General features: G+C 41.2%; 1 protein-coding gene across 2 annotated transcripts in view; it reads left to right on the top strand.

The window, feature by feature from the left end:
- Positions 1-15061, top strand: part of GTF2H2C (GTF2H2 family member C) — a 736228-nt gene that overhangs the window by 387499 nt on the left and 333668 nt on the right. The gene's annotated exons all lie outside the window — the stretch shown is intronic.

The following is a 15061-nucleotide window of genomic DNA, read 5'->3' on the forward strand; positions in this document are numbered from 1 at the left end:
AGCCCAGATGTGAAACAGTTCAACTGTCTATATAGTCCATACCCAATAGAAATAATGCTTTGTACAAAACACTGCGAAATTAGGCACAACTTGGTATTTGCAGTTATATGAAAACTCTACAAGAAAAATGCTTTTAATTGACAAGCCTATCGCTGTTAAAACACTGTACAGTACTATAACACAATGTTACACTATGCATTCAAATTCAGCTGTGCTATTCACAAGGCAGTTTATCTGAAAAGCCTGCCATATTTAAAAAAAAAAATCTGTATTTCCTCTAATCCTGTTTAGTAGCCAGACAGAAATAAAATGAGAGGCTTACAACATACCTTTAACTTTGCAATATGCAGACGTGAAAATGCAAGAAATAAAAGTAAAAAAAACAGACTTGTTTCACTGTCTGCAATACCAGAAGCCATAGCAGTGTCTCGGAGTGGGGTAATGGCGCTGAATGCTATGTTTGGAATATTTAGATGGTACAAGGGGTGTAGGGAAAAAGGAAGGATGTCAACATGCAAACCCAAATCCTGAATGGAACTTACCTTGGGAAAAATCGCAGGCAGGAAGTGAAATGAATATAGTAGCCCAGAAATGACACAGTGTGCGATCTACAAGAAAAACAATCTGTTATCTGGTAAGTGTATAAGACACAAGTGTTTTGTGCTCTAGGGTAAATTTCTGCCTAATCCAATGTACTGGCTATGGTGGTTAGCTGTAAGGTTAGTGGCAAACTGTGGAGGTAATTATCTCCTCCTGTTATTGCACTACTGGGATTTTGGCTGCTGATGGGTGTGGGGGGCGGGGGGTGTGGATGGGAACCACTTCAGAAGCACAGCTTTCAGCTCATGTACTGTACACACTTTTTTTGTTTGTATTTTCTTTTAAAAATACAGGAGCAAATTCTATATTAAAGGTGGGTACACATACAAGTTTAATTTAGCTGTTCTCAGGGACCGCTGTATGGTTCAGTTAGAGTGCATTTCAGTTTCTTTTAACCTTCTTGCTTCACTTGTTGAGACTGGTGTGGGTACAAGTTTAATTTGGCCATTCTCAGTGACCGCTGTATGATTCAATTAGAGTTCAGTTTCTTTTAATCTTCTTGCATCAGTTATTGAGACTGGTATGAGTACCTTTAAGCCTGCAATATTCAGAAGTGAAAACACAAGAAATAAAAGTAAAAAACAGACTTGTTTCACTGTCTGTAGTACCAGAAGTCATAGCTGTGACTCGGAGTGGGGTATTAGCTATTTTTTTGAGAGATATCCATGAGATGTTTTTACAGCTTCTTCAGACAAACAATAACTAAACACTTTCTAAATTTTAGTAAGTGTTTAGTTATTATTTGTCTGAAGAAGAAGCAGTTGCTAAGTGCTTGCGTACAATATATTAAAGTTTTTTATTGTAAGTTCACCTTTGCGTTGCCTTGGTTCACTCTTTTATGTGTGTTTTAATAGAGATATGTTTAATGTTGAATTGAATTGATTTATTTAATTAATTTATTATGGGGGTATTTTTTGTTTAGTAATTTGAGAATATAATGGTGTTTTACATTGAAGAGATGTGGCAAGTTTGTAGGTTTATTGTTTCTTATGCAAAACCAAAGTTGATTAATTGTCTATAGAATCTAAACTTATAATAGGATAGTTTTGGTATATTAATTACGGGATTTGATTTAGGATAGACAAACTTCCTTTTGGTAAATTCATAGCTTGTCTAAGTTCATTAGCTGAGATTGGAGATTGCTTTACAAAATTCCAGACCAAATTTGTCTTTTATTAGGGTGAAATTGGACTGGTCCATCATTTGTTTTTTTTAATTTGAGGTCGGGATTCAAGTTTATTGGTTGTTAGAGTTTGAATTGGATATTCAGATTTAATATATTTATTAATCTTTTCAAAAGATTTATTTTCTGTGCTATAAAATCGTGAATGTGAAGTCTTTAAGATCTCTTTGTTGTTGCAAAAGAAGGGCAAAATGGTTACAGAAATAGGTGGATAAATGAATATGACATATTTTGACCCATACTAGTTGCCATGAATTAGAATTGGGGGCATAAGCTGCTATGGGAGGTGATGTATTTATTTTAGTTAATCTACATGGAATTTTTGAGGGAATTTGAGTCTGTTCAGAAAATTTAGCTATATTTTTGCTTCGTACCGTTTGAGGTGGGAGAGGCATAGAAGGTTTATTTAGTTATTACTTTCTTTCATTAATCTATACAGTTATACTTTTATTATTGTAGATCACTAATTTAGTTTCATGCTCTACTAATTTTCTTTTAAGCTCTAATTCTTTGAGTATGTTGTTTTTCATAGAAAATGGTGTTGCTAATAAGGATACCCCTTATTTGAGATAGTAAATCTGTCCATTGGACATCAGAGGGAATTTCATTGTTAGAAGTGTTTTTGTCAGATTCGTTTAGTAGCTGTGAAACATCTTTTATAGCTTTAAGTTTTTATCAATATTGTATTATTCAGAGTCCAGTTATAAGGTTGTATTTTGGTTGGTCTAATTTCAGTGTAATCTTGGAATAATCCAAGACGAAGCTGGGTTCAGTATTGTAGTCCATTATCATGTCCATAAATCTATTGTTGCCCATATTTTGTGACATTGAGAATACTATGTATTTTTTTTAGTGGTTGAGTCCTTTTTAGTATTATATATGGGTCTGTTTAATCAAAATTGGAAATTAAGTCTAAAATGTGGCATAAAAATTATATGATGTGAAGTTGTTTAATCTCGCCGTTTATTCTCACTGATGGGTTCGAAGCCGATCCTCGGCTCCGACACGGCCTATAGCAAAGCTCAAGGTTTGCCATTAGCTCAAGACCAAGCCCCTTATCCCATGATGCACTACTGGAATTACCTCAGATCTAGTTTGCCGCGGCATAGATCTCGGTGTTCCAGATAGCTCGGACCATTATTAATCGATAGATTGTTCTATTTGCAAGTTTAAAAACTTTTTTCTTCACGTCCTCATAGGATAGTATATATATATATATATATATATATATATATATATATATATATATGTGTGTGTGTGTGTGTGTATTCATATATTCTTCTTCTTCTTCTTTCGGCTTTTCCCGGTTAGGGGTCGCCACAGTGGACCACTTGTCTGCTCATGATTGGCAGTTGAGTTTTGCAGTGTCAAGTTGCCAGCCTGGCGCCCAACCTTCTACAGAAGGCACACACACGCACGCACTCATGCCTAGGGCCAATTTAGAGTGTCCAATTCACCTACAGCATGTCTTTGGGATGTGTGTGTGTGTGTATATATATATATATATATATATATATATATATATATATATATATAAAATCTATAGAGTTTTAGACTTAGACTTAGTTTTAGATTAGTGCCCTGTGTTGGCTTCTGTTTTTCTATAGTGTTGGGCTTAAGAGTTGGCCTTGTATTTAACCTTAGATGTACTTTGGTAGATAATTCTAAGTGTGTTGTTTAATTCTTTAAAATTGTTTAATCTGATATAGAAATGTCTGATGAGAAGGAGAAGCCTCATCCAAAATCTGGCTTCAAGAAATGTCCGGATTGTGGACAAAAAATGTCTGTCACTGACGGGCATGTTCAATGTGTTTATTGTCTGGAGGCTAAACACCTCCAAGACTCTTGCAGTATATGTCAATCTTTCTCCTCCAGGGTACTTTTGGAGAGAAGGAGAAAATTAGTAGACAGGGGTTTACTTCAGCACCCTTTCTCCAAAACGCTGGGTGACCAGGATAGTGCTAGTAGATCCTCAAAATCTTCCAAATCCTCAGGTGACTCGAAAGCATCCAACAAGACAAAAAAAAATGGAGGGTGTAGGGTCATCGGTTCCACTGTCCTCGGAGCCGAGTGTCCCTTCTGTTCAGAGCCAGCTCACAGTTTTGGAGCTGGTCTCTGAGATTCCCTCACCTCCTCTGCTCCAATCAGCACCTTTGGTGCACTCCTCGAAGTCTTCTCTCAGCTTCTCAGATATGGATATGGACCGGCTAGTGCAGAAGCTTCTACGGGCACAAGGCCTTGCTAAATTGTTGTCAGCACTGACACCTTCATCGTAGCCGAAGACCATTAACCCGGACTTGACTACTCCTCCTCCGAGCCGTACTGGACTTTCAGAGCTGAAGGAGCCCGACCTGATAGTTGTTAAACCTGTGGAGCTGAGACCTGCAACGGTGTTATCGGTTCCATCTACTCGGACGTCCTCGGTGCCAACTGGGGACTCTAGGAGCTGACACACTCCTGTCGGGTCTGGGGAGGATAGTCGTACCGATTTGTCGGTGCTGACTATTCCTCTCAGGGCTTCGGCTCAGATGAGCTTGGCTCCTACCTTGGGCTCGGAGCCCATGGCCTCGGTGCGGGAGGATCGGATGGTCCCTTTGGAGCCATCTACCCCATCTCGTCAGAGCCATGGTGCGTTCGATGCTATGAGGAGAGTCCTGTCTCCAAAGACATCATCAGCATCAGGTCTGGCTTCCCCTCAAGTGCCTGTGTCCGCTCCTGCTTGTACCGGTCCACCCAAGCGTAGAGACCCTGAGCCTCAAGTAGCTCCACAGGGCGTCCCCTGCTCTTCTGAGACCTCCCCAGATCTCCCCACTGAGGAGGTACCCAGGAAGAGACTGTGCAAGAGGAGGCACTTGGACTCCCCACAGGAGTCTTTGACATCTGACACTGACTTGGATGAGTCAGAAGGGTCCCTCGATCCCCCTCTGAGGATATCTCCTTTGCGGAGATATTAGAGATCCTTAATCAGACGGGCTGTTGGCAGTCCAAAAGCCCTACTGAAGATGAGTCAATGCTCTTGAAGGCTTTCGGGTCTCAACCTTTCACTTCTTGGGTGTCTCCGCCTTACAATGAGCTCATGGAGCATATCTCTTGTAAGGCATGGAACCTGTCCCTCGGAAGCCAAATAAGTTAATCTCCTCCCCAGTGGACAAAGCCTTTTTGACTAAGGGAGTGCCTGTTGATGCCATGGTGGAGGCTGCAGCCACCAAAAAGGAAACGTCTGAGACTTCCTCATCTATCCATCCTCCTAACAGAGATTCTAGGATCATGGATAGATATGGGAAGTGCATGTTTAGTTCTGCAACTTTTTCCCTTCAATCACTGAACTATTTAACCCATTTTACAAGAATACAAAGAGATCTCCATAGAAGATACTCTCCAGGGTATGGTAGCTGCAGGGGTTGCTGACAAAGTTAACACACAGCTCGCTACCCTAAACTCGATTGTGAACTCGTCCATGCGCCTCATATCTTATGCAGCTGATGGTTCGAGTAGAGCCGCTAGTTCAGGCATTGTTCTGTGTAGACAAGCCTGGATGCATCTCTGTTCCTTTGCAGAGCCTTTCAAGTCTTCCTTTATCAACACCCCATTTGATGGCTCATCCCTGTTTGGGCCCAAAGTGAAGGAAACTCTAACCAGGTGTGCGCAGGAAGGCAAGACTCTATCTGCTGTTGGAGTCCATTTTTCTACCCCTACTCGGCCCTATCCCAAGGATCCTAAGGGTGGAAAAATGTGGTTCCGAAAAGCACAGGGAGCCTTTCAGTACACACGTGGAGAAACCCCCTCTAGAGGCAGAGGAGGGGGTTATAATGGAAGACACTGCCCGTGCGGCAGAGGGGGTCTGCAACAGCAGGGTGACAGAGGCCATTTCTCTGGTCAGCCCTACCAGTGCTCCTGAAAGGAGACCCCAGCTGTCCGGCTCTGGAGGCAGTCGGGGGTCACTTATCTTTGTACCCAGAAGCCTGGCTAAACATAACGTGCGATACCCGGGTACAAAGCATCATTTCCAGAGGGTATTTCATACTGTTCTCTTCCCCTCCCACTCCTGTAAACAGAATCCCGGATGTTCCACCCAATCTCAGGGAACAAGCAACCATAGAGGTCTGCAGGTTGCTAGAAAAAAGAGTCGTCCAGCCAGTCCCAGCAGACCAAGTTGGATTCGGAACTTACTCAAGATTCTTTTTGGTTCCAAAGAAAACAGGGGACTGAAGACCTATCTTGGACCTCAGCAGACTCAACCAATTTGTAAAAAAAGAGAAGTTCCGAATGGTCACGCTTCAGGCCATTCTTCCCTTTCTAGGGAAAGGCTATTGGATGTGCTACATCAATCTCAAGGACGCGTACTACCACATAAAGATGGACAGATGCTACAGAGATCACTTGCGTTTCTGGCTGGGAGCCAATCACTACCAGTTTCGAGCTCTGCCCTTTGGTCTCACTACAGCCTCCAGAGTGTTCACCAAATGCATGGCAGTGGTCACGGCTCACCTGAGGTGTCTAGGATTCCAGGTGTTTCCATATCTAGACGATTGGCTCCTCACCGCTACCACCAGGCATCAATTGATTCAGGCAACACAATCTACTCTGGCACTCTGCCACCACTTAGGTATTACAGTCAACTTCAAAAAGTCTGCCTTGTCGCCATCGCAGAATATCGTCTTTATAGGAGCAGAGTTAGATACCTCAACCACCACTCTACGTCTTCCAGTCGAAAGGGTCTCACTTCTTTGCCAACACGTCAACTCACTGGTGTCAAAGAACAAAGCTACAGCCGCTTTTCTTCAGTGGCTCCTATTCGCTCAATGGTCTTACCAGAAGTTACCAATGAACCATATGATTCTCATCACAAATTCTTGCAAGAGAGATCTTCAGCGGAGGTTGACGTCTCTTCATGTCACAATAGGAAGACCCTGTGTGCCCCCCCCCAGTAACTACTGTGACCACAGATGCTTCCCTGATAGGGTGGGGGGAGCATTTTCAGGGAATGACTGCCCAAGGCACATGGACAGATCGAGTCATATCTGCATATCAATGTTCTGGAGTTGAAAGCAGTACTTCTGGCGTTGCAGTACTTCCAGGACTCTCTTCCTCTAGGGACAATTGCAATTCAGATGGACATGTCAGTGGTCTGGTACTTGAACAAACAGGGCGGAACCAAGTCTTACCCCCTTTGTCGAGAAGCCCTCAGAGTACGGCAATGGGCTGTGTGATCCCAGTGTTTTCTGTTAGCAATGCACATCCCGGGGAAATCCAACGTGATAGCGGACAAGCTGAGCAGGGTGATCCTTTTGCTTCATGAGTGGTTTCTCAACGAACATGTTGCAGACTTGATTTTCTGGAAATGGGGCCAGCCTTGCTGCGACCTGTTTGCCAGTCACATCAATATGAAATGCAGAAGCTACTTTGCCCTGATACCACCTCCAGGACATCCCCCGAGAGACGCACTCGTACACGATTGGCCTCCTGGTCTCCTATATGCATTCCCACATATTCCATTGATACCCAAGTTTTTTACAGAAAGCAAAATTGCTGGGAAGGACTGTTATCCTCATAGCCCCCCATTGGCCTCGACAGATTTGGTTCCCTTTCCTTTACCATCATCTGCTGGAGGATCCATGGATCCTGGACCCAGTTCCAGACCTCCTGACACACCCGTCAGGGGACCTCCATCCTTCATTGCAGTCTCTAAAGCTGACTGCTTGGCTGATCCACTTCCCCAAATAGCCAGGCTTCGTTCACTCTCAGATGACACGAGACAAATGATACTGTCTTCTCATAAGCCATCCACCAGAAAACTATATCGCAGTAAGTGGAAAAGGTTCTCAGTTTGGGCCAGTATGCAAAAAATTGACCCTTTTCGAGCTCCTCTGTAGTCCATTTTAGACTTTTTGGCAATGATTTTTAAGGAAGGAGCATCAGCTGCCACAGTTTGGGTTCAGTTAGCCACCATATCACATTTCTACCTTGGATTCGATGGGTTAAATGTTATGGCCCACAAGTTATCTAAGATTTTTCTTAAAGGTGTTTTTCACATGAGACCTCCTGTCAAAATCCCTTATTCTCCCTGGAATTTGAATTTTATGCTGTCTCAGATAATTCTTCCCCCCTTCGAATCAGCATCATCTTGTGATCTCAAATTTTTGTCTTGGAAAACTATTTTTCTAGTGGCCATTACTTCTGCCCGTAGAGTGTCAGAACTTCAAGCATTATCTATCAGATCTCCTTACATGATTTTCCATGCTGATAGAGTATCTCTCAGAACAAACCTCTCCTTTTTGCCTAAAGTCTGTTCAGAGTCAAATATCAATCAGGTCATTGAGTTGCCAGTCTTTTTTCCCAACCATTCCAACAAATTGGAATACATTGGGTTGGGAGGGTGGCCTAATGGTTAAGGTGTTTACCTTGCAAACACAAGGTGCAGGGTTTGAGTCTCACAAGGGGTAATTAGCTAGGCTTAAAAATGGCTCGCAAAGGCAGTTAGCTTAGTACTAATCTATGAACCTATGAACCTATGCTGCACAAACTTGACGTAGATAGACAGCTCAGATTTTATCTTGATAGAACTAAGGATTAGAAAATCAGATCAACTTTGTGTATCCTTTTCAGAGGCCAGAAAAGTTAGACCAGTGGCTTAGACAACCCTTTCAAAATGGTTATCGGATTGTATCTCATTTGTTTATGCAAATGCTAACATACCTTTGCCACACAAAGCAAAGGCTCATTCAACCAGAGCCATTTCTACATCTTCTGCTTTTCAAGCTAAATTGCCCCTTGACAACATTTGTGCTGCAGCCACTTGGTCGAAGCCTCATACCTTTATCACTCATTACAAAGTAGATAAGGCTTCCAGGGACAGGTCTTCTTTTGGTTCCATGGTCTTGAAAAATGTACTCCCGTGAGCCACCCAGGATTGCAGGTGCTAGGGACGCTACCCATCTGTGAGAATAAACGGCGAGATTTAACAACTTCACATAAAGAAGTGATGTACTCACCATAACGTTCCATGTGAGTTGTTTATCTCGCCTTTATTCTCATGTCCCTCCCTCCATCCCCTTCCTGGCTGTCAGTTGACCTAGAGGCTAGTATCATTCTGGTTGTTCAATACTTCTTCCTTCTTGGGGATTGCTCCCCTTGCAGGGGTATATATACATGCAGCAAACAAGATCTGAGGTAATTCCAGCAGTGCATCATGGGATAAGAGGCTTGGTCTCGAGCTACTGGCAAACCTTGACCTTTGCTATAGGCCGTGTCTCGGCTCCGAACCCATCAGTGAGAATAAAGGCGAGATAACCCACATGGAACATTATGGTGAGTATGTAACTTCTTTTTTTAAGATGTGAGGTTCTGTCTTTGCAGGGATTTATGACAGTGTTCCCGTTACCCTGTATAATATAGTATCAGTGATTAAATGTATTTAAAAGGTTATGAATCTCCATGACAAACTCATCAAACAAATCCTAGTATGACACATAACTGTTAAGGAATAGTATAGCTCTGTCATATGGATTGTTATGTATAATTAGATAGCACCATCTACCATTTGGATCAGAACCAGTATTCTGGGTGTGATCATGGAATAAAGATTTAACAGAATGGCTACATGTCAGCTGCTATGGCTTCTTATCTAGTTTTTCCTGGTTTGATTCCATTGGTTAGTCAGCATATGCGTTCATTGTATAAAGTGAATATTGGCTTTAGATTTATAAATTAGATGCAAAAATACTTTTCTTTTTCTAGATTGCTGTATTCTGTTTACATTTCATAATGTAAGTGACTCACATCTTATAAAAGGAATATTAACAAGCAGTTGAAATAAGTACTTGCTGGGTTTAGTAACAAAAGTAAGGCATAATAAAGGCTGGCTGTTTTTTTTTTTATTTTATGGAAAACCCAAGTTAGTAAATTACTGTTTTTCTGAGGTTTGATTGTCTTAAAGTTGTTGAATGAGGAATGTACTAAATAATAAGTCAGTATGCAACACATAATTCTTCCTGCATCCCCTAGACCTAACAGTGTAAATTTCTATGTGGGAAGTTGCATTTGGAGGTGAGGATATGAGATCTTAACATTTATATGTGATTCCACAGTGAATAATATCATTTAAACAAGAGTAAAAAACAAGAATCTAAACATAGTGGAAGTTATAGAACACTTAGCCATTATACAATGGACTTTGTATCATCAAAAAGCACATTACCCTTTAAATAAAGTCAATGTAGTCAAGGTATAAAACTATCTTTTAATAGCAATTTTAATTATATTTTATTGGCAGGTATTTATACTAAGAATATAGTACCTCAGGAGAATTATACAAATAACTTCTAATAATCTAAAGAACAGATTGCGTTAATTTCTGTTATGAACATGAGAAGTGACGCAAAAATGTTTATTTCTTCTTCTGTGGTTTTTCGTATCATTATATTTTTTTCAGCATGTTGTCATAAATTTGTATTTTATCTGTATGTGTTTTTATTTTATTTTTCTAAGTAAAACACCTTTTCATTGTGCAAAATTCCACTGAGCCACAAATTTGAACTCCATGCTATGTCTTCCAGTGTAACCAGCCTTTCCTCAGTATAAAATATTTGGCTGTTCAGTTCCAATGACTTGTTCTGTTTAGCCTTCACACTTTGCTGCTGGTGTGTAGCCTACAGACCAAACTATTCTTTCTCTGGAAGATGGCACAGAAAATCAAAGCAGTGAACCGTTAACCAGCTGTTTCCTGTGATACAGAGTTTGATTCTGTCAACTTACATCTGGCTGCTGTGTATGATATTAATTAAGTAATTTAACCAAATAGTGCTTTGCGGATATTTGAGAAACTGGGTGAGGTTTCTCAATAGTCTCCTGGAACACATGCTAGTATCCACACCTACAAACCTCCCCCATTAGAGGACTTTAATGCCCCAGAATCATAGGCAGATGAGTTGGCTTATATTGGCCAATTCCTGTCTGCCTGCTAATGTTTATAATTTTGTCACAGAGGAAACCTTATCTTTTGCTTCACCTCCAGAGCATCTCTCCTTGGGTATCCTTTTCACAACATGAAAGAGGGGTTCCAGTGGTAGCCAAGAGAATAGTCACAGGCCTGTCACAGATACAGAGCTTTTGTCAGCCTGCCTAAGCATACTGATATAGTGGAGGATGCACTTATTATTGCGTTGTTGAAGCCAGATTCCCTGACCCCAATCACAAGGAAACCTAACTGGTTCTACAGTATCCAGGATTCCTGTAAGTTCCTACATAAGCATCCTTTGGCTGATCTAGAGGTAGTGTCCCTGGATTCCAGCCTTAAACTGCAAAACCCATATGTTCAACTACCAGCAAATTCTGCTGAAGAAAATAATCCAGAGCTGAGGGTATCACTGATAACTCAAGCAGTTCCTGTTTCTGATCCTTATGTGACCTGATAACCCCAGTTATCAGGTACTGCAGGAAATGTGGTTGTGGTGCAGTGGATGCATTTTGCAGGGCTGCAGCTAAAGGGTCAATTATTTGGAGACATGCCTGGTTGAGGACACAGCCCTTGACAGACCACATGAAAGCAGATCTTCTTAGTGCACCCCTGGATACGGATCTGTCAAGCACCTTATTCATTCATAGATTCCGAAGTTCAGCAGAAACTGTGCAGCCAAATTGTGGCCAATTTATCTAGTGCAAGAGAAAAGCAAAGCAGCCAAAGGTAAGAAGGCCTGACCAAAGAGAGCATGGCAACCCAAAGAAAAACCTGAGGTCATCAAGGTCATGTCTCACAAAGAGAACAGTCATGATTCTACCTGGCTGCCCCTCCTCAAAACGCCTACTCCTCCTAGCCTTTTGTCAAGTTGCAGAACAGCAAATCCAGCAGCTTGTAAAGGATGACTTCTCCTTAGATTGCACTGATTTACTTCTTCACGTACCTCTGATTCCAAGCATATTGCAAAAGGTAAAGGACAAGCTAAGTCATACTGATAGTGCCCTTTTAGCTGAGTCAGAATTGGGTCTCCCAACTGCTAAGCCTAGCAGAGGAAGAGCCAAGAGTGTTGCCTCAGTGAGTGGACCTCTTAAACCAGAACAATGGGTCCATCATGTACCCCAACATGACCACTATAAGACTTGCAGGTTGGATGATTTAACTTCAGTCCCAGCCAGGGACAGATTTTCAGAGGACATTTTAAGAATTATGAGAGAAGCTACAAAACGAAACACAAGTAGAACATATCTAGCAAAAGGGAAGGGATTCTTCCTCTGGTGCCTATCCACAGACCAAGCTCTGAGCACAGCCTAAATGTCAGTGGTTCTGAATTACCTGTCTAATTTTTACAGGACTACCCTATCTTGTATTTTCTTTAAGGTCCATGCCTCTGTTATCTCAACATGCCTTACTGCATACCCCCTTTTTATTCCCAACTTCAGGTAAAGCAATTTCTTAAACGGATATTTGATCTTAGATCACTTAGAGGGAATTCATTCTGCCAAGGGATCTCAGTTATGTTTTGGAAACATTATCCTTGGCTCGTTTTGAACAATCTGCTGGTAGAAACTGCTTTTGGTGACTGAATCACCTGCTAGGAGAGCATCCCTTCACAAAAACTCTTTTATGCCAAAAGTAGTGACTGAATCGGCCAATCTGCCTCCCTGTGTGTTTCCTAAACTACAGAACAAGGACAAAACACCCTTGCATATCTTAAATGTACACAGAAAATTGAGACTTGCACAAAATAATTCAGAAAATTTGAGCAACTGTGCATCACTTACAAAAGGTAGGGAGTGGAGGACAGTAAACAAGCAGACATTATTTAACTGGCTAGCACAATGCATTTGCTGTTGCTACTCTGCCAATGGAAAGCTTGTATCAGGACATTTGCTAGAGTGACAGCAGCCACCACAGCATTCCTCAAGGGTGGTTAGTATCCAATCCATATTGAAAGCAGCTGTGTGGTCCTCAGTCCACGCCATTTCAGAGCACTGTAAGCTGTGGGTCACATCCAGGGTTATGAGAGGGCTCCTGTCTGGCTTCCTGCAAGGTTTGTTGTCTTAGAGCAATCCATCAAGACCAGCCAACCACTGGACAAATGCTCTTGGAGTCATCCTGTACTTAACTGGACTGCAGCAGTGAATAGTACAGTGAACATAATATAGTTATGTTAGGAACTTTGAGTAGTAGTAGATGTTAAGATGCATTTAGTGTTGCAGCCTATATTCATGTCCACCATTCCTTCTCTCAGCACGCTTTGTTGGTGCAAGTCCCTTGTTTTTTCCATTGTTCACTACCTTCCTTTTTCTCATCCCTCCCCCTGCTAGCCCCCTCTTTTCCTTCACTTGCTTAACACCCTAAAGAGGGACATCATGGGATTCTATGAGGTGGATCTGTTTGTCAGGAGATACCTACCCTTGTGCTGTAGTACATTAGGCAGGCTCCTGGCCCAGCCAGGGAAAGAAAGATTTGAAGTTGGCATCAGCCGGCACTCCTGTATCAACTCCTAGCATCAGAGTGGAGGGTGAGACCAGTGGATAAAGGTGTAAGTCTGTAGTTCAGGTTGACTGAAGACCACTCCTGGCAGAATAGCTAACAGATGAGGACTCCAACAGTGAATATACTTGAACATGTGTAATTCTGTTAGGTTCCTATGACAGCTGTTAGAGGGTTGCAGATGTTCAAAAATATCTCTTTTTGAAATTCTGAGTGACTATTGATTTTTTTTTTAAATTGCTATAAGTCTATTTTCTAAAGTACATAAATGAATACATTGTAACAAAGGAATGCAGTAGATGAGTGATCCAGTGGTATTAGATCAGTGGGATGATGTAATTATGTAGTGTGGTATTTATTCTTTTATTTATTTATGTTGATGTCACACTTGATAGATACTACACCCATACTAAAACCATAAAATTGCAGTAACAGAAGCCTGTGTGTAGAGCAGAACTAGAGCAAGCATTTGTCCATTCTGCACTGGCAGTAACATTCTTGTGTGGACAGCAACATTCATTTACAAAGGGTGAAGTTTATGTTCTCAGGTAGTGAATTTGGGATGCGATTTGGTGTTGCTTGTTCTTAGCTGATCCTTCTAGCTGTAAGAAGGAATCTGAAAGGACTAGACTGAGGATCACTAATTGTTTATGCACTACAGAATTGTTTGTACTCTAACAGATTTGTCTGGGAGAGTGCTACCAGGACAGCACAGTAATAATGATCCCAGGTAGGATCTCTGTTGTAACTGTAATTACTTTTGATAAATTAATGAGGACTGATTTATCACAGTTAAGGAGTAGTGTATTGTGTAAATGTAACACAGTGAGTCAATGAATACATGCAGGTATCTGTTGCACAATTGTAATAGACATGTTTTTATTTTGCAGTTTGCCAGATGTTGTTGCTTTGAATGAGTGGTTTGATGATGATCGTCGCAGTACCTGCATGCGTGGACAGTCATGTACATTGATTTTGTTTTTTTCACAAAAGTACTTGGCTTACCACCTTATTTTTACTTGTGCCACACGATTGTGCAAAGGTCAAGTGTGCTGAAAATACAGATCTGATTTTTGTTATGCATTTATTAACTGGGTTCACTGTGTTTGGGACACTGCCTTTACTGTAACTTTTATCAACATCAGCACAGAAGAATATGTTTACATAATCAGGTTATTTTTCATTGATGCATAACCCAGTGTGTCTTTTCAGCTGAATAAGCTTGAATCTATAGCTTTCCAAGTTTAGCTAGAGGTTATGCAGCCTCACATTTAGATGTACTGCTCAGGGGTACAGGAAGAAAAATATTCCTTGCACTGGGAATGTGAGAGGAGAGGGTTTACCTGTCATGAAAAATAATATTATATATTCAAGCACATTCTATTGAAAGGGCTCATAAGATTATGGTTTTCAGGAAAGAAAGCCGATGAAGCACACCTTATTCATAATAAGTGTGATGGCAGAAGAAGCAAAGTCCCCCCCCCCCCCCCCGTATGAAGGGTGTGGGGTGTTAGATTTGCAAAGAAGCATACCATATGAGCACCAATTGAAAGTAATGCCAAGTATATATCTTTCATACAGTATAACTTTCTGTGGAAAAACATTTGCTCGGCCATCCAGGACCTTTATTTTAAGTATTCATTTTAAGCACATCTCTTCTGCATTCAGAAAGCAGTAATTTCTGATAATTACATTAATTAGTTTTTTAGCATCTGGGGTACATAAAGGAAGAAGATTGTGTATTCCCACAAAGTAAAGCACTTTATAATTCAGAAATGTTGTAGATTAACTATTGTTTACATGTAACTGTGTCATTTGTTTCCGTG

Source organism: Protopterus annectens, chromosome 2.part2, assembly GCF_019279795.1.
Source record: "Protopterus annectens isolate FY-2018-M chromosome 2.part2, PAN1.0, whole genome shotgun sequence".
Classification (NCBI taxonomy): domain Eukaryota; kingdom Metazoa; phylum Chordata; order Ceratodontiformes; family Protopteridae; genus Protopterus; species Protopterus annectens.